This window comes from Rattus norvegicus, chromosome 5 (genome assembly GCF_036323735.1).
Source record: "Rattus norvegicus strain BN/NHsdMcwi chromosome 5, GRCr8, whole genome shotgun sequence".
Lineage (NCBI taxonomy): Eukaryota > Metazoa > Chordata > Mammalia > Rodentia > Muridae > Rattus > Rattus norvegicus.
Genome location: NC_086023.1, coordinates 135,642,882 through 135,664,504, shown reverse-complemented (window position 1 = coordinate 135,664,504; position 21,623 = coordinate 135,642,882). Strand labels below are relative to the sequence as shown.

General features: G+C 40.7%; 1 protein-coding gene and 1 pseudogene across 1 annotated transcript in view; both read right to left on the bottom strand.

The window, feature by feature from the left end:
• Zswim5 (zinc finger, SWIM-type containing 5) overlaps window positions 1–21,623 on the bottom strand; it is a 117,035-nt gene that overhangs the window by 35,886 nt on the left and 59,526 nt on the right. The window lies entirely within an intron of this gene.
• Window positions 1,411–17,835, bottom strand: LOC134486972 (large ribosomal subunit protein eL18-like; annotated as a pseudogene).

Here is a 21,623-nt window from a genome sequence, read left to right as displayed (position 1 = left end):
TAAAATGGCAATAAAGACAAGTCTACAACAACACAGGTACAATCTAGAATCCCGTGAGTACTATAGATGAGAGGGAAAAGGAATTCCATGAGGGAGAACAGAAAGAAGAATAAGTATGTTCAAGGGCATTTCATCCTTAATCACACAATTCCAAAATGGTGACCATATGGAACAATCAAAATGCAAGAAACCCAAGATACAGAAAAGTTCATACAAGGATACTATATAGTACTACGTCTCTATTCACAAGGCCCGCAACCCCAATAACTGTGTAATACAGAAAGAATGCTTTATTATTTTTTTTTTGAAACAAGGTGTTGTGTAGTCTGGGATGTCTCTAAGTCACTATGGAGTCAAGGATGACCTTGGAATCCTAATCCTCTTGCTTCCTCCTCTGAGTCACAGTGGAATTACAGTGTGCCACTATTCTCAGTCTCAAGCGTGTGCACCAAGCCCTCTATCAGCTGAGCTATCTCCTCAGTTGGAATATGGTGTTCTCTTAACAAAAGAAGTAACAGAAACAACACTGCTCACTGGGAAGACCCAACTGCTTTACACAGTTTTCTAGGTATCTCTGGGATGATTCTTCCTCACACTGTCTTCAATGGCACACACCTGCAAAAACCATGTCAAAACAACCCTAGGATATCACAAAACTATCATATTTACTGAGTACTCTAATGCCCAAGGACTTTTATACCTTTAAAGTTTAATTTAGGGTTAAACTCAAAGGGTTAAGCTTTTATTATTAGTCTCTCTTACCAGTTGCAGAGCCTGAAGGATGATGGGTAGATCGAGGACCGGCACTTAACAAGAACACGTAACATTTACTCCACTAGCTCTAGCGGGCCATAAAGGCCAACATCCCCATTTCTATTCTATAACAGGCCTGTCTCTTGGTGCAAAGTAATCAGGGATGGTGGGCTTGCAGAGACTTGTATTGTTTGGGGAATACAGATATAGACTGCTGCTCCTGTTTTACCTCATTCACATCATGTACAAGTTTAAAACAATTTTTGAATAGCAGAGGCAAGTGGATCTCTGTGAGTTCAAGGTCAGCCTGGTCTACATAGAAAGTTCCAGGATAGCCAGGCTATAGAGAGAAGACCCTGTATCAAACAAAACAAAAACCTACAACCAATTAAAAACATCTTAAATACTTTACTACTGAGTGGACCCTGAATAAAGTACCAAATACTTTCAAGGGGTTCTTGTTTAGTTTATAAGTAGTAGTTTTTCCTCAAATCACAAAGCAAACCTTAAAATGAAAAATAAATTATTTCAAATTTCTATCCCAACCTGTGATTTAGACTCCTTCTCTACACAGTTCAACCTTGTTTAAAAATATAAAAACAAAATCATACCATAGTTCCTTCTCCATTACATATCAAGATGTGTGTCTGATATCTCTTTTTCTTTTCTTTTCTTTTCTTTTTTTTTTTTCGGAGCTGGGGACCAAACCCAGGGCCTTGCGCTTGCTAGGCAAGTGCTCTACCACTGAGCTAAATCCCCAACCCCTGATATCTCAACTTCTAGAAAAATCACTGGCCTTTTATAGTTACAGGCATGCTCTGAGCTCCTGCCAGAATACCATCTTGTAAGCCTGTTACACTTTCTTTATCTTCAACACACAGCAAGTATCACTTAGGCGAGAATCAACAAATGTGTCAAACCCACAGTGGTGGCACATGACCATGACTGCAGCCCTTGGGAGTTAGAATAGGAAGACCATGAGTTTGGGGCGAGCCTGGACTATATAGACATTAAAAGACTTTGTCTCAAAAACAAAAACTAAAAACCATCAAAATGTCCTCACAGGGCAGGAACAGTGTTTGGAAGAAATACTCCCTAGAATTTGCTGTGCTCAAATACGCACCAAACTCCCTCTTACAAACCCATGCATGAGCAGGATGCAGTGGCGCACAAACACATCTATAATCCAGAACTCTGGAAGCAGAGGCAGGTAGAGTTTGAGGCCAGCCTGGTCTACAAAGCTAGTTCCAGAATAGCCAGAGCGACACAGAGAAATCCTGTGTCAAAACCTCCCAAAAAGCAAAAGCCCAAACTAAGCATAACTGGTGACTTACAATAGGCATTGTTCTCCTGCTTAGTATACTGACTGGCAGTACAAACAGCAATAAAAATGGTCCAAGAGGTTCCCTTGACACTGTTCTCATCATTATAATGCTGGAGAGTCCAGAAACAGCCTGGACTCAACCTTAAGTAAATAGAAAATACTGAGGGTGATTTTCCATTTGGATATATAAATGCAGAATAGAATAAGAACAGAGTAGAATAATAGAGAACGTTGTATATATGTGATGAAGCCTCTCTTTTCCAAATAAGGAGATCCTACAGTCTACACTGCTTAGCTCCAATATCGCTTCACAGTGAACCTCCTGGTACCTCAGGTTATTGAATCATTAAATGAAAAGGCCTTGGCATTTATGCCTGTGGAGTTTATATTCTAGTTTACAAGAAAGATTTTGTCCAGAATCAAATAATAAAGACCTAAGAAATAAGCACTTCATTGATTGCCCAGAACAGTTATGTAATTTTCATGATTATAGTCATGAGAACAAAATCTTAAATGACCATAATTTCTGAAATATCCCAGGCTTTAAAAATTAGAATAGATTTATAGTGATTCTTTCAAATCAGTGTACTTTCCAAATACAGTCAATTGCTTAGTAACCCCCTCTATCCTGCCAGTACTAGGCATTGAACTCAAAGTTTTATGCACTCTTCCACTGAGCTAATTGGTTCTTTTATTGGTCAAGAAATAATTTTTAAATGGTAATACTTTTGAGCATGAACACATGTTGGGTATTTTCTTTTGTTTTTAATTTTTATTTCTTACGTGTGTTTGTGTGTGTGTGTGGGGGGCGGTGCAATAGTCCTGTGTGGTCAATGGACAACTCTCTGTAGTCTGTTCCTCTTCAACCTTTATATGGGCTTTGGGCATTGAACTCAGGCCCTCGGCTTTCACGGCATGTGCCTATACCGATTGAAAAACCGTACCAGCCTACTCCCCCTTTATTGAAAACTCATATCATTTCCACATTATCTTGTATTTCTGGTACCTAATACAAGACTAACATGGAATAAATATACAAATGTTTGCTGAATGCAACAGCTTTGAATTTTTTAGTGTCTCTTCAATGATCATAGGACACTGTGACATGTGCTGGGATCTCTTTCAAGTACTTCAGACTTGTTCCTACTACACAGCACACAAACACATCAAGCTTACTGCGTGATTCTTTACTGTGGCAAGTTTTCTCCATTTTCTTTGCCCTTGACTTTAGATGTGACATTCCCTACACCAACGTGACCGTCTTGACCACTCCTCATTCTGAATTCTCAGCTCACATGAGACTTACCCCAACAAGCCTTCCCTAGGTCTCTGGACACTTAGCTAAATTCTCATTCTTCATCACTTTTATCTTTATTTTAAGCAAATGACTATCAGTGTAATTAATAGTTTCGTGTTTGTCTTTCCCCTGTAGATTGTGAACTCCTTGTAAACAAAGATTTGTTTTCATTTTTATATTTACAGCCAGCTTATGATTGTAAGGGCATCTGTTTATAGATGAATGGGTAAGTGAACATTAAACTGAATCTTTCTGTATTCATATCTATAATCCACAAGGGATTACCTGTGTTTATAAATTCCTGATTTTATTTTATTTCTTTAAAGATTTATTTTAGTTGTATGAGTACACTGTTGCTGGCTTCAGACACACCAGAGGAGGGCATCGGATCTCTTTACAGATGGTTGTGAGCCACCATGTGGTTGCTGGGAATTGAACTCAGGACCTCTGGAAGCGTAAGCAGTGCTCTTAACCACTGAGCCATCTCTCCAGCCCCAATTCCTGATTTTGTGATTAAAATATTTCAGCAATAAACAATTTTGCTGGGATGGAGAACAAAGTAACGAGACATTATACATAAAGTTAAGTGACAGTCCCTTCCTGCTTCAGTGCAGCTGGTGTTGGAGCTGCGTGGCTGAAGGATGACGTCTACCAGCCCTTTCGGACGCAGTCCCAAGACCACATGTCTCTTTTTATTTTTAACAGCCAAAGATTTTTTTTTTTTTTTAACAATAAGATCCAGGGTTAGTTTTTGTAGCCTCGGCTGGCCCTTCCGCCTCTGGCACACTCAAACTTCCGGCCCTTGGGACAAACATAGGGTTTGGTGTGGCTGTGTGGAGTTCCTGGGGCCTTGCCAAAGTGTCGGTACACCTCTCAGCCCTTCTGAGGACCAGACAGGAGCATAGTGCCTTGGCCCTTGGAGACTCCAGGGCCAGTTGGTTGAAGGTGAGGCTCTTACCCCCCAGGCTTGAGGATCCAACTTCGGGCCCGGCTGCTCACCTGCAGTGCACACACCTTCAGCTTGGGTGCTTCCAGAATCCGCACATCACCTGTCACCATCCCCATAACCACAGCAGTTTTGTTCTCCCCACCAGGAAGCTTCATCTTTCGGATCATTTGGGAAGGGACAGAGATGGCCGGTTAGTGTGGCTAAAAAATTGCCTTTTCAGCACAACCTGATTGATGGTGGAGTTGGTCCTTCTGGCTAAAAACTTGTACTGCTTGACTAGCGGCCACAGGTAGATGTCCTGTGTCTTGGGCTTCTTGCGCAGAACCTTCTGATCCTTGTGGTGAATGTCAACACCCATGATGGCGCCTCCTGCTCGGCCATGTCCAGAAAGACCAGCAGATGTCTTAAACATCAAGATGCAATTCTTCAGAGCCAGTGATAGTCCTATCCTGAATGTGGCCTGGTTGTGAGTGCCTTGGTTATCAATGTAGGATGTGAATGGAGAATTTTCAGCAATGACAAAGCAATGAAAGACTCATCTCCAGCTGGAGGTTCTCAGACTTTTCTTTTTTCTTTTTTCTTTTTCTTTTTTTCAGAGCTGGGGACCGAACCCAGGGCAAGCACTCTACCACTGAGCTAAATCCCCAACTACTCAGACTCTTTTAAGTTATGGACACTTATCTGTCATGACTGGAAACATGCCATACAGGCACTGCAAATTTTGATGAGTTTGACAATTCTCAGAATCACAATGAGAAGACAATGAGTAGCTCTAAACAAAAAATGACAAAAGCACTCAAGGAATCACCTTGCAATAGATAGGCAACCTTTCTCAAAACACAGTGAATGGAACACTTTATTCAAGCAAATATGAGGAGAAGAGCTAAGACTATTGTACTTTGTATAGTACCTGTAGATAAGAAGGGGTTTAACCTAGGAAATTAAAGAAATATGTTCTGTAACACTCTTATATGAAAGAAACTGGTCAGTGGTTTAAATTAAGGAAGTTTTAGAAGATGGAGTGAATCTTGCTAAAACGGAGGACTTGCTTCACTTCCGGGTTCTGTTGCAGCCTTTGTCTTGCTATGCAAGTGCAGGTGTCCACCATACACAAAGCCTGCAAGGCTGTGGAACTGAACTTGGTTCTGAAAGGAGCCCCATTTCTGGGTCTCACCAGATATTCATATGACTTACAGCCAATAGCCAAAAAGAAGTCCTTCCCCCAAAGGCTTTGATACCCCACTGGACAAAGTGCCAACTCTTATGTATATAAAAGTTTTGCGTATTACATACATAAGGTATACAGTCTATACATGGTGCTGGTTGAACATTTAGCGAAGAAAAAGAGAGATGGAATATATTCTAAGGCTAAGAATTATTACTTAGTATTTTGTGTGTGAATGTAATATTAGTGGTTTGAAATTCCTATTGAATTTGCTTTTTTTCTGTAGTGATTTAAAGACTGCAATTTATGAGATATCTGAGATGATATAATTCTCAATAAAACATTTTTAAAACAAAAAAGAACTTATATAGAATATCAATATAACATGACCCTTTCCTATAATTTATATTCATATTTTAAATGGACTGCTGTTAGCTTCTGCTGGTTTTTATAACACTTAGTTGATGGTTTTTTTTTTTTTTGGTTCTTTTTTTCGGAGCTGGGGACCGAACCCACGGCCTTGCGCTTCCTAGGTAAGCGCTCTACCACTGAGCTAAATCCCCAGCCCCTTAGTTGATGTTTTTGAGACAGAATCTTTCTTCAGACCAGCTTTGAATTCAGACCAATCCTCCTGTCTCAATCTCTTTTTTTTTTTTTTTTTTTTGGTTCTTTTTTTCGGAGCTGGGGACCGAACCCAAGGCCTTGCGCTTCCTAGGCAAGCGCTCTACCACTGAGCTAAATCCCCAACCCCTGTCTCAATCTCTTGAATGCTGAAATTTCAGGCATGTACTACCACATCTGACTGTTTTTAAAAATGAAAGTCAGTGAAAGCCTTTGCTGCACAAGTTTCATGATCTGTGCTCAATCCTGATTCCCACACTGGAAGGAGAGAACCAACTCCTGAGGCAGTCTTCTGACCCTCACATGATGTGCGCTCTCTCTCTCTCTCTCTCTCTCTCTCTCTCTCTCTCTCTCTCTCTCTCTCTCTCTCAATGATTTATTTATATTGTTGTTGTTGTTGTTGTTGGAGACAGGGTCTTACTATATAGCTCTAGCTGTCTTATAACTCACTATGTAGACCAAGTTGCCTCAAACTCACAGAGATCTAGCTCTGTCTCCCACCTGCTGGGACTAAAGGTGTGCACCACTACCATGCCTTGCTCAATAATTAAAAAAAAAATAAAATAAAAACACATGCTGAGGAGTGGTGGCACATACCTTTGATTAATTGGGAGGCAGAGGCAGATCTCTGTGAGGCCAGGCTGGTCTGCACAGCAAGTTCCAGGACAGCCAGGCTACAAAGAAACCCTATCTCAAAATGAAAAACAAAATAAAGATACAAGCTATTTTATTACTTAACATTTAGTGCTTACTGCATACTAGACAGAGCATTCTAAGTGTCTCCCATATGTTAACTAGTTAGGTCCTGAGAACAATGAAATGTCTGCTCTTTTCCTTTCAGTAAGAAAACTGAAACTCAGGGAATAAAGGAACTCATTCAACATCGTACTTAAGTTTGAGCACAGGCAGTCTGGTTCCACAACCTGTACTGTTAACCACAATGTAATGAGTATGACACTATTGGATCTAAAGCATCCACAACTTTATAAAAGTAATTAGCAAGCATAATTCTACAAAGACAGAGTTCTGCATTAATGGCAGACAAGTCAGTAAACTCTGACATCTGCTTGGTTTCCTGGGCAACTATTTGATGCAACACTCTCACTGGAAAATAAAGATGGGCTCGTGATCTACAAGACAGTCTCGGCACCGCATGTGATCATCTGTGTGGAGCTCTAAAGGAGCACTTCTCAGCACAGCCCTCTGACACCATTCAAAGGCCTTTGTGTTTCTCAGTGTAAGAAAAGCTCCAGCAACGCCTGGGCAATTAAAACCACTTTGCTCACTGCTCTTTTGATTCCCCAAGGCCTCTAGGCAGGTGCTAATACATGGACACAAGTGTCATTTCAGCCAACAGCAAGGAAAGGAGTGCTGCGATTTTCTAACAGGATTCATTTTCCCTTTAAAATGTTTTTTATATTTTATTTGTTTAATTATTATATTGAGTCAGACAGACAGACAGACAGACACACACACACACACAGAGAGAGAGAGAGAGAGAGAGAGAGAGAGAGAGAGAGAGAGAGAGAGTACAAATTGCCACAGCATGTGTGTAGAGATCTTCTACTAGTGGGTCCCAGGGAAAGGAACTCAGGTCATCAGACTTGGCAGGCACAGCCTTGCTGGCCCAAGAACACATTTTCTTTTCTTCCACCCTGCCCGTAACCCCCCAAGACAAGGTTTCTCTGTCCTGGCTGTCCTGAATCTCACTTTGCAGACCAGCTTGTCCTCGAACTCACAGAGATCTGCCTGCCTCTGCCTCCCCAGGGTTGGGAGATAAGAATGTTTTTCTTATAGTCAATTTAAATACAACATATGCATACAACACACAAACATACATACACAAACACACACCATATGGCCTTTGTACTTGAATGGCTCTATTTAAATAAATTTGGTTTCGATGAAAGTATAAAATTAGAATTTCTCATCTAATTCTTGCTTCCTGGAAAGTCATTGTTGTATACAGCAGAAGAAAATAAAGCAAGTTACTTTCTTATTTTAGTCTGTGACAAAGAAAAAAAGAAAGAAAAAGAAAGAAAAAAGTATCCAGGAGAACTCTTAAAACTCTAAGAATAACATTTACAAAATACTAATTCCCTTCTCGGAAAACTTAACTCTCAATCTTAGTAGCTAATGCTCAAACAAGTGCACTGGGACAGTTCTAGAGATGAACAGATCATGGGTCAGGGTCCGAGTCACAACTCCAATAGCCCTCAATTCCTTTTTGCCTCAGTTTCTTAATTATGCAAATGAACATACTGCTTAATGAGATTCATGTGAAAGTGCTTTGTAAAGAACACATTTACCCGAAATACCACTCAATAACAATCCCAACTAGCCAGGGCCAGGGCCTAAATAAATTCCCAAGAAGCAGATGGTGCCCACACACTGGATCAGGGTGTGGAAGATAAAGTGAGGAGCAGCATTGTTATTCGGGAATACAAATGATGCTGCCCATTACTCTGAAAGCTACTTGGTTTGTTTGTATTAGAGAGGTCACCTAAGCTTCTCAGAGCAGCTGAGTAAGCTGAAGGGCCCTTCTTGCTGCCATCTGCTCCCTTCCCAGACTCCTCTGGCAAATCAAGGGGTTTCCTTATATTAACCTCTAAAGAACAGCTATGGCCCTTTCTCTGCATCAGCCTCAGAAGGCAGCAGTCTCTGCTCTCTGTACTAGCAACCAGAGCTAAAGACCAAAGCCTCCCAAATGCAGGCGCTCACCTCTAGAGCATTATGTTACTCAGTTCTCTAGATTTATGTTGTTTTGACTTGCAATTCTACAGGGGAATTAAGTATATGGTTTTAAAGTTTCAGGATTTAAAAAATATATTATTTTAGAAATATTTTCTGTTAAAAAGAAAAAAGAACAAATTTATCCGGAAAATTTATTTAAATATCTAACATACAGAAAACACAATTACTTTAAAGCAGTAATTTCACCAGCTATGACAGCATACATACACCTGTAATCCCAGCTCTTGGGACATGCAGACAGGTGGATCAGCAGTTCAAAGTTATTGCCACCATAAGCTACACAGTACATTTGAAGCTAGCTTGGGCGTTATGAGACTTTCTCTCAAAACAAATAAACACCACAAAGACCTCACTTTATGGTGCAAGATGAAAGAAATTATATTGGTGGATAACCAATCAATTTGAAACTATAGATCAAAAATCTTTGGTTCACAGATGTGAAAGAAACTATTACATACCTCAAACACCTCTCTGTAAAAACAGTGTGCACGGATCCTGCACCAGGCCCTCTGCATATATATTACAGCTTCCACCTTAATGTTTTTATGGGATTCCTGAGTCTATGAATGAGTGGGTTTTTAATTCTTGTGCCACCTCTTGGACTCTTTTTCCTTTTGTCTGTCTTGTCGAACTTCAATATGATAGCTTTTTTTATATTATTATATTTTGTTATATTTTATTATTTCTTAAAAGCCTGTTCTTTTCTAATAAGAGACAGAAAGGGATAGGATCCAGATGAGGTAGGCGTGGGCGGAACTAGGAGTAGAGGGAGGGAAAACCATAGTTAGGAAAGATTATGTGAGAAAAGGAATCTATTCTCCTTTTTTCCCCCTGGTTTTTCGAATGGGGTTTCTCTGTGTGATAGTTCTGGCTGTCCTGGAATTCGCTTTGTAAATCAGGCTGCCAGTCTGACCTTGAACTTACAGAGATCCTCCTGCCTCTGCCTCCCAAGTGGCATGCACCACTATGCCTGGTTAGGAAACTGTTTTCAGTAAAAGGGGAACAAAAATCAGTGTTCACATATACAAGGTATACATGTTGCCAAAACAGGTGTTCAGTGCATGGTCTGTGTGTGAATGTGTGCATGTGTGAGATACAGACACACACACACATACTTCCACCCCACACCAGCCTGGCCTCAGATTCCCTATGTAACTGAGGAAGAAAGACAGACAAACAGGCAGACATATGCACAGACACACCCATGTGCTCATGTGTGTGTGTTCCCCAGGCTAGCCTCAAACTCCCTAGGTAACTGAGGAAATTCTTGAACTTCTGATCCTCCTACCTCTATCTCCCAAGTGCTGGGATTACATGTGTGTATACCATACCCTGTTGCTCAGGGTTGGGGATAGAGTCCAGGGATTTGTGTATGCTATGTAAGCACTTTACCAGCTGAACTATGTATGAGACCAGGTCTCTACCTAGGTTCAGAATTCAAACAAAGAAAAAGGCAACATATAATTGTAACCTTATTTCATAAACTATTCTATTCCAGTTCAGGAGTCTACATCAATAGGGTAGAGGGTATTAAAAACAACAAACTACTTTTCAAGAGGAAAACATACATAGCTATTTTTGACTGACCACAATATTGAATAATCGAATTTCTATTTACGAGTCTTCAACATAGTATTCAGACTTATTTTCATTTTTATTAATATGTACTTATTGGATGTGTATGAATATTTAGCCATATACCATGTGTGTGCCTGGTGCCATGGAGTTAAGAAAAGGGTGTTGAATCCCTTGAAACTAGAGTTAGAGATAGTTATGATGTGGGTGCTTGGCCAGAACAGTCATACCTGTAGACAGGCAGCCAATTCCTCAGCCCTCAGATTTATTGTTTAAGCACTACACTTACTTAGAAGCTAAGTGCTTACTGCATACCTATAACAAGCGTTGAGGGTAGGACAAGGCTCCTGAGTCAGGGTCAGTTTGGGCCCAACTGTGAGATTCTGTCTCAAACAAAAGAAAACTCACAGAAACCATTTTCCAGGAGGAAAAGGATTTCTTTCAGGGTGAATATGATCAAGCTATGTTTATACATCTATGAAATTGTTGAAGAATAGATACAAGTTTGTTTGTTTGGTTGTTGTTTATCAAGACACAGTTTCTCTGTGTAGCCCTGGCTGTCTTGGAAAATGCCTTGTGAACTACTAAGATCCACCTAGAATTAAAGACATGGATCACCATGCCTGGCAATAAAAGATTTTCTGTTACTTCTCTGAGATTGTATATACTGAATTAGGTCACTAAATTAAGTCACCAAAATATACTGTTTCTGTATTTAAATGAAATACGTTTAATGTGTGTGTTTAGCACAGTGTCTGCCATTTCACTGCAATAAAAATGTTATCGTTCTACTATTCTGACTATACTCTAGCAAGCTCCCTTATTCTCATCTCCTTTTAAGGCCCCCTTGTTTCATGCAGACTCTAGTCTCAGATTACCTAAACAAAGTGCCTATACATAGGCATCATATGGATTGTAGTCAAACTCATGGAATTAAAGCATAAGTTTCAGATGATCTTAACCTTCATTTTTTCTAAACTTCATGACATCTTATTTTCAGAATGGCCTTTTTACTATGGAGATGAATGCAAATCCCCCACAACATTCTTTACTTAAGGGGTTCATACATGGTAAGATCAACATTCCTAACATTTAGAGCATTTTGGTCAGGGCCTCATAACACTCTCTGGCTCTCCACTCTTTTGTTCCATCTCACACACTGACCTGTGTGAGGCGGCAAGTATGTCGACACGAATTCAATTAGCACAATCCTTCCATTCTGTTTAGAAACTGGAGCAAAACCACTTTTTATACTTTGTATAATAACCTGGTTTCAGACAAAACCAATCAGATAAAAGGCATTCTCATTAGGTTTTTACTGGGTATCTAAATGCATTCACATCCTCATTTGGATTTGAGAAGTTCTTCACAGGAAAAATCCCTGGTGTTAGCAATTCTTCTGAGTCAAATGATAGCACTACACAATCCCGTCAACTGGCCAACCACCCCTTACATTCTCTTCTCTGGCTTTTAATGCTTTGCAGCACTAATCTCAAGAGCAGTGAATGATGTTACTATGCAGAGCAGCAGTGCTCAACCTGTGGGTAGTGACCCGCAAATGACCCCTTTACAAGAATTGCACGAGATACCCTGCATATCAGATATCTACATTACGATTCATAACAGTACCAAAATTACAATTCTGAAGTAGTAACAAGAATTTTATGGTTGGGGGCCACCACAGCATTAGGAAGGTTGAGAACCACTGACACAGAGGTTCTTTTTCATGTGCACTACTTCTTCAGAAAGAGTGCCTTCTCACTGTCAAAAACTGACCCATAATTGTTCCTGTCTGAAAGAACTGCAGGGACAGAAATGGAGAGAAACCTGAAGAAAGAGAGGGCCATCGACAGGCCCAAAGTGGGATCTAGCTCAAAGGGAGGCCCCAAGGCCTGACACCATTACTGAGGCTATGGAGTGCTCACAAAAAGAGGCCTGTTATGACTGCCCTCCAGAAGACCCAAAAAGCAGCTGGAAGAGTCAGATGCAGATATTTATACCCAACCAATGGACAGAAGCTGCTGACCCCTGTGGTTGAATTAGGGAAAAGCTAGGAGGTGAGGAGGAGGGTGACCCTGTAGAAGGACCAGCAGTCTCAATTAACCTGGACCCCCAAGATCACTCAGACACTGGACCATCAACCAGGTAGCATACACCAGCTGATATGCGGCCCCAACACATATACAGCAGAGAACTGCTGGGTCTGGACTCAGAGAAGATGTACCTAACCCTCAAGAGACTGGAGGACCCAGGGAGTGGAGAGGACTGGGGGAAGGGGGATAGGGACATCCTCATGGAGTCAGGGTGGGGAGATGGAGGGGTGGGGAAGGTAGGAGATATGGGATGTGGAACAGTCAGAGGGTGGACTGGGAGGGGGATAAAATCTTTTTTTATTTTCCTGGAGCTGAGGACTGAACCCAGGGCCTTGTGCTTGCTATGCAAGCACTCCGCCACTGAACTAAATCCCCAACCGATAAAATCTGGAGTATAAAAAACTTAAATAAAATTTTAAAGATTAAATAATTTTAAAAAAAGAGTGCCTTAACACATTTTTGGGAATCTAAATAATGAGTTGTGCATTTATAGGTTCTTATTTTCATATAATTTTTCTTTAAATAACTTTTTAAATGTGTGTGAAGGAGAGTGGGGAATGAGCATGTGCCCTGGCATGTGTGTCAAGGTCAGAAGATCACCTGAGGGACTCAGTTCTTCTATGTGGGTCTTGGGGATCAAACTCAGGTTACCAGCTTGCGAATGCAAGGGCCTTCATCACTGAGTCATCTCCTTGGCCCCTAAACTGTGAATTAGACATTGATAGGTTCTTATGTTCGTATGACATTTTTGTTTTATTTTAAATCATTTTTAACATCTATTCATGAGGAGGTAATGGTAGTAGGTATGTACATGCTGCAGCTACATGTAGAGGCTAGAAGATAACTCATGGGAGTCTGTTTTCTCTTTTCACCAGATGAGCTCCCAGAGGTAAGACTCAAGTTGTCAAACATCTCTACCTGTTGAACAATCTAGCGAGCTCAATTTTTCATTTTTTTAAAGAAAGTTTAAATTTGATTATAACACAGTCATGGGCTAAACTACAGTGCCATTCTCTGAGCTGATTTCAGAAGGAAACAGTGTAGAGCTCCAAAAGTGCACAGGCACTGGGGGCTCTTCTTCTTCTTCTCAAATAGCTAATTTCTTATTTGATGTATCTTTAATTCAAAAATTATTTTATGTGTATAAGTGTTTTGCCTGCATGTATATCTGAGTATCACATGCACACCTGGAGCTCATGGAGGCCAGAAGCAGGAACATAGGATCCCTGGATCTGGAATGACAGATGGTCTCTCCCAGCTATGTGGGTGCTAGAGATCAAACCTGAGTCTCCTGGAAGAACACACACACACACACACACACACACACACACACACACACACACACACACGTGCACGCACATGCGTGCAAATAACACAGTGTATAAGTGGAGGTCAGAAGACAATTTGGAGGAGTCAGTTATCTCTTTGAATCATGTTTCAAGGACTGAACTCAGATGATCAAGTTTAGTGGTAGGCACCTTGTACCTGCTGAGCAATCTGTTGGCCCCTCATGCATTAAAAAAAATATATAGATTCTGCAGATGAGAAGAATGCATGACATCTGGTTTCTGTGTCTAGCTTATTTCCACTTAGCATCCAGTTCTATCCATTTGATACTTTTATTTTATTTATTTATTTTTTAAGATTTATTTACTTAATGTATTTATTTAATATATATGAGTACACTGTAGCTGTCTTCAGACACACCAGAAGAGGGCATCAGATCCCACTACAGATGGTTGTAAGCCACCATGTGGTTGCTGGGAATTGAACTCAGGACCTCTGGAAGAGTAGTCAGTGCTCTTAACCACTCAGCCATCCCTCCAGCCTGATAAATTATTTTTAATTGAAACAAGGAAAGGGGCTAGGGATGAAACAGAGAGAACACTTTCCTACCAAGCTCAAAAACATTTAAACCTCACACACACAGAGACACAGACAGACACACAAACACACTGGCAGACACACAGACACACACATACACATCCCTAAACAAGAATAATGGAGATAAATACAGATTAGTTCATTTTTCTCCTTATAACTTGTCATACTTAGGCAATCCCTTCCTCCTACCCAAATTCAATTCATCCTTCTTGATCAAGTTTGATTAGCTCAAATGATACTCATTTCTTCTTTTGTTAAACATTTTGGCTATTTATTATTTATACCATACAATCAACTACATTCTGCTACACTTTCTAACTGTGCTTGATATTTTTATAAAGTATCAACAGAGGCTGAAGAGGTCATCCAGCAATTGAGAGTGTATATTGCTCTTTCACAGGACTGGAGTTTGGTTCCTGATAGCTCATAAATGTCTGTAAATCAAGCACCTAGGGAATCCTTGGATTCTGAGAGTACATCAACACACACACACACACACACACACACACACACACACAGAGAGAGAGAGAGAGAGAGAGAGAGAGAGAGAGAGAGAGAGAGGAGAGGGAGGGAGAGGGAGAGAGAGATTCTTAAATAATATCAACGTATGGGGCCATATCCAGAGAGACAGTATTACCAAGTGTTAATGAAAACCAGTTCTGGAGCCAGCCAGGGAGCTCAAAAGGTAAAATTGCTTGCCACAAGTGGTGATTAGGTTGTCAACTTCATAGAACTTAAAATCACCTAAGAGATGCCTCTGGACATGCTATAGGGAATTACTTTGATTGTATGAATTGAGATGGGAAGATTTGCCCACTGTGGATGGCACCATTCCCTAGGTAGGGTATCCTGGACTGTGTATAAGCATAGAAGGGAAACTGAGCACTAGTATCATGCACTCACTTTTCTGTTCTGACAACAGATGTGACCAACTGCTTCAAGCTCCTGATGACTTGACTTCCATATTCAGAAAGAATATGATCTGGAACTGTGAGCTAAAATAAACACCTTCTCTTCTCCCTTCAGTTGCTTTTGTTTTATCATATTACCTGGAAAGGAAACCATGACACTTGATGATCCAAGTTCAATTCCTGGATGTCATAGTGGAAGGTAAACCAACTCTGAAAAGTTGTCTTCTGACCTTCGCATGAGTGCACACATCATATACATACATATAAGGATAAATGAAATAAAGAGAACAGGCTCTGCCATCAAACCTGGGTTCAAATGTTGGCTGTCACTTAGTAAGTGTGTTCCTTGTCCTTCCATTGCCTTGGGTTCTTCATATACAAATGATATTTGATTATTGTGAGGATTAGATGAACAGATATAAATAAAACAGATTAGTGCTTGGACTATAGTGAGTTCTCCTGGTTATTCCATTATTTGAATATTTATTTATTTGTCCATTTTGTGTGTATATATATGAGTGCAGAGGTCAGAAGACAATTCATAGAATTTAGCTAGCTCTCCTTCCACCATTTGAGTTCGGGGGTTGAACTCATAATAGCCCCTTTACCCACTGAGCCATCCTACTGGCCAATGCACAATAAGCTGTCAATGACGATTGTTAAGATTCATTTAGGAGCCACTCATAGCTTCTGGTCCTGTGAAGATGGGAAGAAGTATACTTTTTCCTATTCTTCTCATGGAGCATATATTTGTGAAAAGCTTAACGTGACACATATAAAATAAACATAAAAGACTCTGGAATGTAGAAACCGGAGGTCAAACTAACAAGATCTAGACCCAAGAAAAGGCAGACTTGTAAGATATTTGAGCTTTCTTTTTTATCCTTCATGACCTCACATTTGGAGATAAAGAGGCAATACAAAAACGTTAACTGGTACAGAAAAAAAAAAAAAGAAAACCTTTGCTCTTTATAGTCAAAAAAATGAGGGAAAGAACAGACTAGTATGAAATGCTTAAGACAATTCTCCAGGTGACCAGCAGAGACCACTGTACCTCTGTCCCACCAGTGCCAGCAGAGGCTTTGCCCACTGGAATAAATGTTACTTGGAGCTTTCTGGTGAGTCAGGACTCTCACCACACAATGGTAATCCGGCCTTTTGCCAGTCTATGTCTAGTAGAGGCCATGAAGCAAACAGTAATGAGGCATCTCTGCTGTTCTAATTCAGCGTGGGGGCAGCTCACCAGGGAATCAAGATGTGTACATGTATGTGCAATAATGAGCTCCTCTTCCACTCCTGCCACTGAAGTACTGGGGGATGTAATAAAGCAGAGAGAGGTTCATAACTGGAGGAGCACCTGTCTAGTATGCTACATTTGATTCCCATATCATAACCACGCCCCTCCACACACAATAAAAAATGATGGAAAATAAACATGGGTGTTTTTTGTTTGGTTGGTTTTTGGCTTCTCAAGACAGGTTCTCTCTGTGTAGCTGTGGCTGTCCTGAAACTCACTCTGTAGACCAGGCAGAGATGTGCCTGCCTCTGCCTCCAAAGTGAGATTAAAGGTGTGCTCCACCTCACCTGGCTTAATATCCAGGGTTTTATAATGTTCCAAATGTCCAGTGGACATTTTATCAGATAAATGTTCAACAGAAATTAATCATTTCAAGAATGAGGAAAATCTCAACCTGATTCAAAAGATAATCAATAGATATCAACAGTGAAATGACAGATGCTAGAACCTGTCAAGCTTTTTAGAATTTTACCACATATTAATTGATTTTGTGTGCATATGTATGCATACAGGTGGGTTCAGGAACACTACTGCACGTAAGTGCAGGTCAAGACAACTTAAGGAAGTCAACTCTCTCCTCACTGTGTGAGTCCTGGGGATGGCACTCAGGCTAGCAGCTCAGCAGCAGGTGCCTTTATCAGCCAAGCTATCTTCCTGACCTCTTGACAAAGCATTTAAAGGAACTATCATAAAAACACTTCAACAAGCAATTATAAACATACTTGAAACACATTTGGAAAACAGAAACTATCAGCAAAGAAATAAAGATGTTTAACCAAGTTGAAATTAGAGAACTTAAAATACGATCCTGAAATAAAAAATTCAATGAATAGACTGAACATGAGACTAGTCGGGAAGAGGAGAAAGTCAGTGAAGCAGAAGACAGAGCAAAAGAAACTGCCAGTCAAAGAATGGGGGGGGGGGGTAGTTAAAACCAAACAGAAAGGAACACCAAATAGAGGCTCAGGATCTCATAAAGGAACGAAAGCTCTAGTCTCATTACATCCTCACGAGGAGAATAAACAGGGCTGAAAGCACCTGACACGATTGCCGAGGACTGGCAAAAACTTGGTGACTGCTCAGAAGACTCACACACAAAGAAGCACACACCACACACATCAAAGTCAGATTCTTGAAACCTACGTCCAATTAATCAGATCTCCTCCCTCTTTCTCTCTCTCTCTCTCTCTCTCTCTCTCTCTCTCTCTCTCTCTCTCTCCCTCCCTCCCTCCCTCCCTCCCTCTCCCCCCTCTGTGTGTGTGTGTGTGTGTGTGTGTGTGTGTGTGTGATGTTAGAGGATGACTTTCAGAAGGCATTTCTCTCAAAGATATGTTAGAACCTTACAAAGCTTCCCCTAAGACTGGAGGCAAACAAATCCACAGAATTTGTTTTTCAAAAAAATATTCAACCAAGATAAAAAACACAGAGTAAACACTCTGATTCCAAAAGGGGCAAATGGGAAAACAGCCAGGAAAGATCGGACCAAAGAAAACAGCTGAACTCAGCAGGTAAACACTAAATCCTGTAGTCTCATGTCGGGCTTCTGGACATGGGGCAGTGGGCTGTAAGCTCTAAACCCTGTCCCTATATTCTTGGCTGCTTATGACTTACATGATCTCTCTTCAGAAGTGGCTCTTCTGCTTGTCCCTCCGTTAGCAGAAAGCCCATGTTTCTGGCAACTCTACATAGGGCCTTGTTGCATCTTAGGCTTCCTTCCCTTAGCTTTGAACACAGTTCACGCAGAGGCAGCCCGCAGAGAATCTGACCCAACCACATCTTGACTCCCGGGCTTTTCCTTTGAAACCTAGGCAGAAAGGTTCTGTGATCCCACAGCTCTTATATTTTACATGCCTGCATCATGTGCATGATAGCAAGGTCCATTATCAAACTGAATGTTGGCTGGACCACAGCTGTCTGGGCAGTCAAACCTCTAAAAGTACTTTCCAAAGAATCCCTGTGTGAGCAGAATTCTCTGGAGTTCCCTTCTCAAAGAAGTCTCTTTCAAAGGAATGTACATCTTTACATCTTTGATTTTGGCAGGGATGGGTAGAACCAATTCCCAAGATGCCCTCAAGGGTTCTCTTTTCACTCTGACACGGAGTACTTGGCTTTCCTTAAGGACACACTCTTCAACAATCCTACCCCTAGTCTCTTTTTTTTTAACCAAACTACGAGGTTTTCAAACTACTTGGTTGACAGTCTCACTAAAAATGTTACTAAAAGAGCCAGCAGCAGCCATGTTACAGGATGAATGATATGATACCTAACTTTTTCTTCTACCAGATGAATTAATGTGTTACCTTTAATTTTAGCTTCTTACAAAGTCTCAGGCATGTAGATAAATTCTTTGCCAGAATGCAATGCAATGACCGTTAACCTAATTCTCCAGAACCTCCTACCATCTGGAAAACTGAGAGCCTAGACGTTATGACCTGTGCTCTATCAGCATTCTGGTCTTCTGAGAGCCTTCCAGAATTTCTCATTAAGTTGCACTCTCAGAGTTCTAGGCTTTTCCTAACCTGCTTCTGTAAGCTTTTCCAAATTCTTCCCATAAACCAGTTCTCAAGGCTTCTGAACCACATGATAAGGAATCATCATATCAATGACTTCATCTCTCAGTGCCAATTTTCTGTAAGTATGGTGTTATAATAAAATACCCAAGGAAAAAATATCAGGTAGTGTTACAGGATACTTGATCACACTGTGAACCCCAAGATTGTGTTACTGAAAAAAAAATGTTTCTAGTTGTGGTACAGCTCACCTTTAGCACCTACCTTTAATCCCAAACAATGAAGGTAAAGTTAGTTTGTAGAAGGAAACACCTATGTTTGAAAGTGATGTCTAATTGAGAGGCAGACAAAGTGATGCATCAGAGAAAGATCTGACAGAATAGCATATGTATGCCCAGCTCTTATGAGAACACAGGGAAGAGAAGCAGTGCAAAGTGAGAGAGGAGGAGACAGTTTTATTGGGAGTTTTACAGAGACAGGCTGAAGGGAGAAAAGCTAGACACAGCTAAAGACAGAACAAGCCAGTGAATGAGGAGCCAGGAGATTAGAACAGATTGCTAGTTGAGGCCAAGCAGCGCAATTCTGGAGAGGCCAAGAGCTAGAAGCCAGATTGAATCGGTTAGCGTGCAGAGGAAATGGAGCCAGAACAGCTAAGCAGAACCAGCCAGAGATCAGGAAGAACAAGAAAGGGTGAGCTTATTCATCAGTAAGTCTCAGAAGCTGAGAGCATTCTATAGACTGTATGGAGGCTAGAAGCTTCCAAGACTAAGCTTAGGTTAGCAGACTGAAGCAGTAAAGCCTCCTAGACAACAATTAGAACAGGTGAATAAAAGTTACTTTTACAAAGGGGACAGTTTTATTTTGGTTCCTAGTTTCAGACATTATGATCATTGGGCTCTTTAGCCTCTGGGTGGGTGTGCAGAGAGGCCGAACATACTCTGGCAAGAAATAGTTTCAGAATGTTCACATTATGGTGACTAAAGGAATAAGAGGGTGTTGGTGGTGCTGAAATAAGAGACATCCTTCAAATCCACCCCTCCCTGCAGTGATCGACTTCTTGCATGGCCCATTCAATAAGAATTCATCAGTAGATCAACCACTGAGGAAGTCAGTACCTTCATCATCCATCACCTAAACATCACTACCAGCTGGGGACCAAGACTTCAACACATAAACATTTTGGGAAATATTTCCTTTTTTTTTTTTTTTCTTTTCTTTTTTTTTCGGAGCTGGGGACCGAACCCAGGGCCTTGCGCTTGCTAGGCAAGTGCTCTACCACTGAGCTAAATCCCCAACCCCCGGGAAATATTTCCTATTCAAAACATAAAAGCACATATGGTTTGCACAAAGCCCTAGGTTCCAATCATACACTGCAGGGAACAAAGTTATATATTCTTCAGTTTATACAACATCTGAAATTACAAAATTATAGGAACAGAAAGCAGATTAGTGATTCCTAGGAGTTAGGTATAAGTAGCAATACAACAACAGGAGGGCCAGAGATATAGTTTCATGCTGGGTTCTCAGGTGAAGACAGGATTCTTGACTTTGTAGCAGAAAAGAACTTTAGGATGAGCCAATATGAAAAAGAAAAAAAAATTTGTTAAGAAGAGATTTTTGTTGCCATTTGCACATGTGTATGCATATGTATTTGTGTGTGTGTGTGTGTGTGTGTTACTCAGAGCCTTGTGTTTGCTAGTTAAACACCTTGTTACTGAGCTACATCTTAATGCTCAAAAACAAAGTTTTTTTTTTCTTTTTCTTTTCTTTTTTTTTTTTTCGGAGCTGGGGACCGAACCCAGGGCCTTGCGCTTGCTAGGCAAGCGCTCTACCACTGAGCTAAATCCCCAACCCCAAAAACAAAGTTTTAATATAGTTTTAAGCTCGGAGCTGAAGAGGCGAATAGGAAGAAGCATTCAGGGAAAGGACAAGACACACCTAACATTGGTACGTATGGATTTTTTTCATGATAAAGTTCATTTAAGTGTCTTAGCAATAATCAAATATAAGATTTTACTGGCTCCCAGGATACATTTTAAATGACTTAGATTACAGGATAGTTTTGGATCTGTCTTGAATAGGGTTGCTACCTGAATGGTAAACCATAAGTCACAAGGGTTACACATAAGACATCCTTTTTGATGGAGAGATGGCTCAGCAGTTAAGAGCACTGACTGCTCTTCCAGAGGTCCAGAGTTCAATTCCCAGCAACCATATGGTGGCTCACAACCATCTGTAATGGGATCTGATGCCCTCTTCTGGTGTGTCTGAAGATAGCTACAGTGTACTCACATATGTGAAATAAATAAATCTTTAAAAAAAAAAAAGACATCCCTTTTACTGTAAATGGGGGTTCTTGTGGGATTACTAGACCCTGGATGTTGACATCTGGGAAAGAAGAACCCACACTCAAAGGTCATGTATGTCTTAGGATTAAGCATGGTTCATTGCCATTTGAACATTCTTACTTGAAACATTTATATAAAAAGA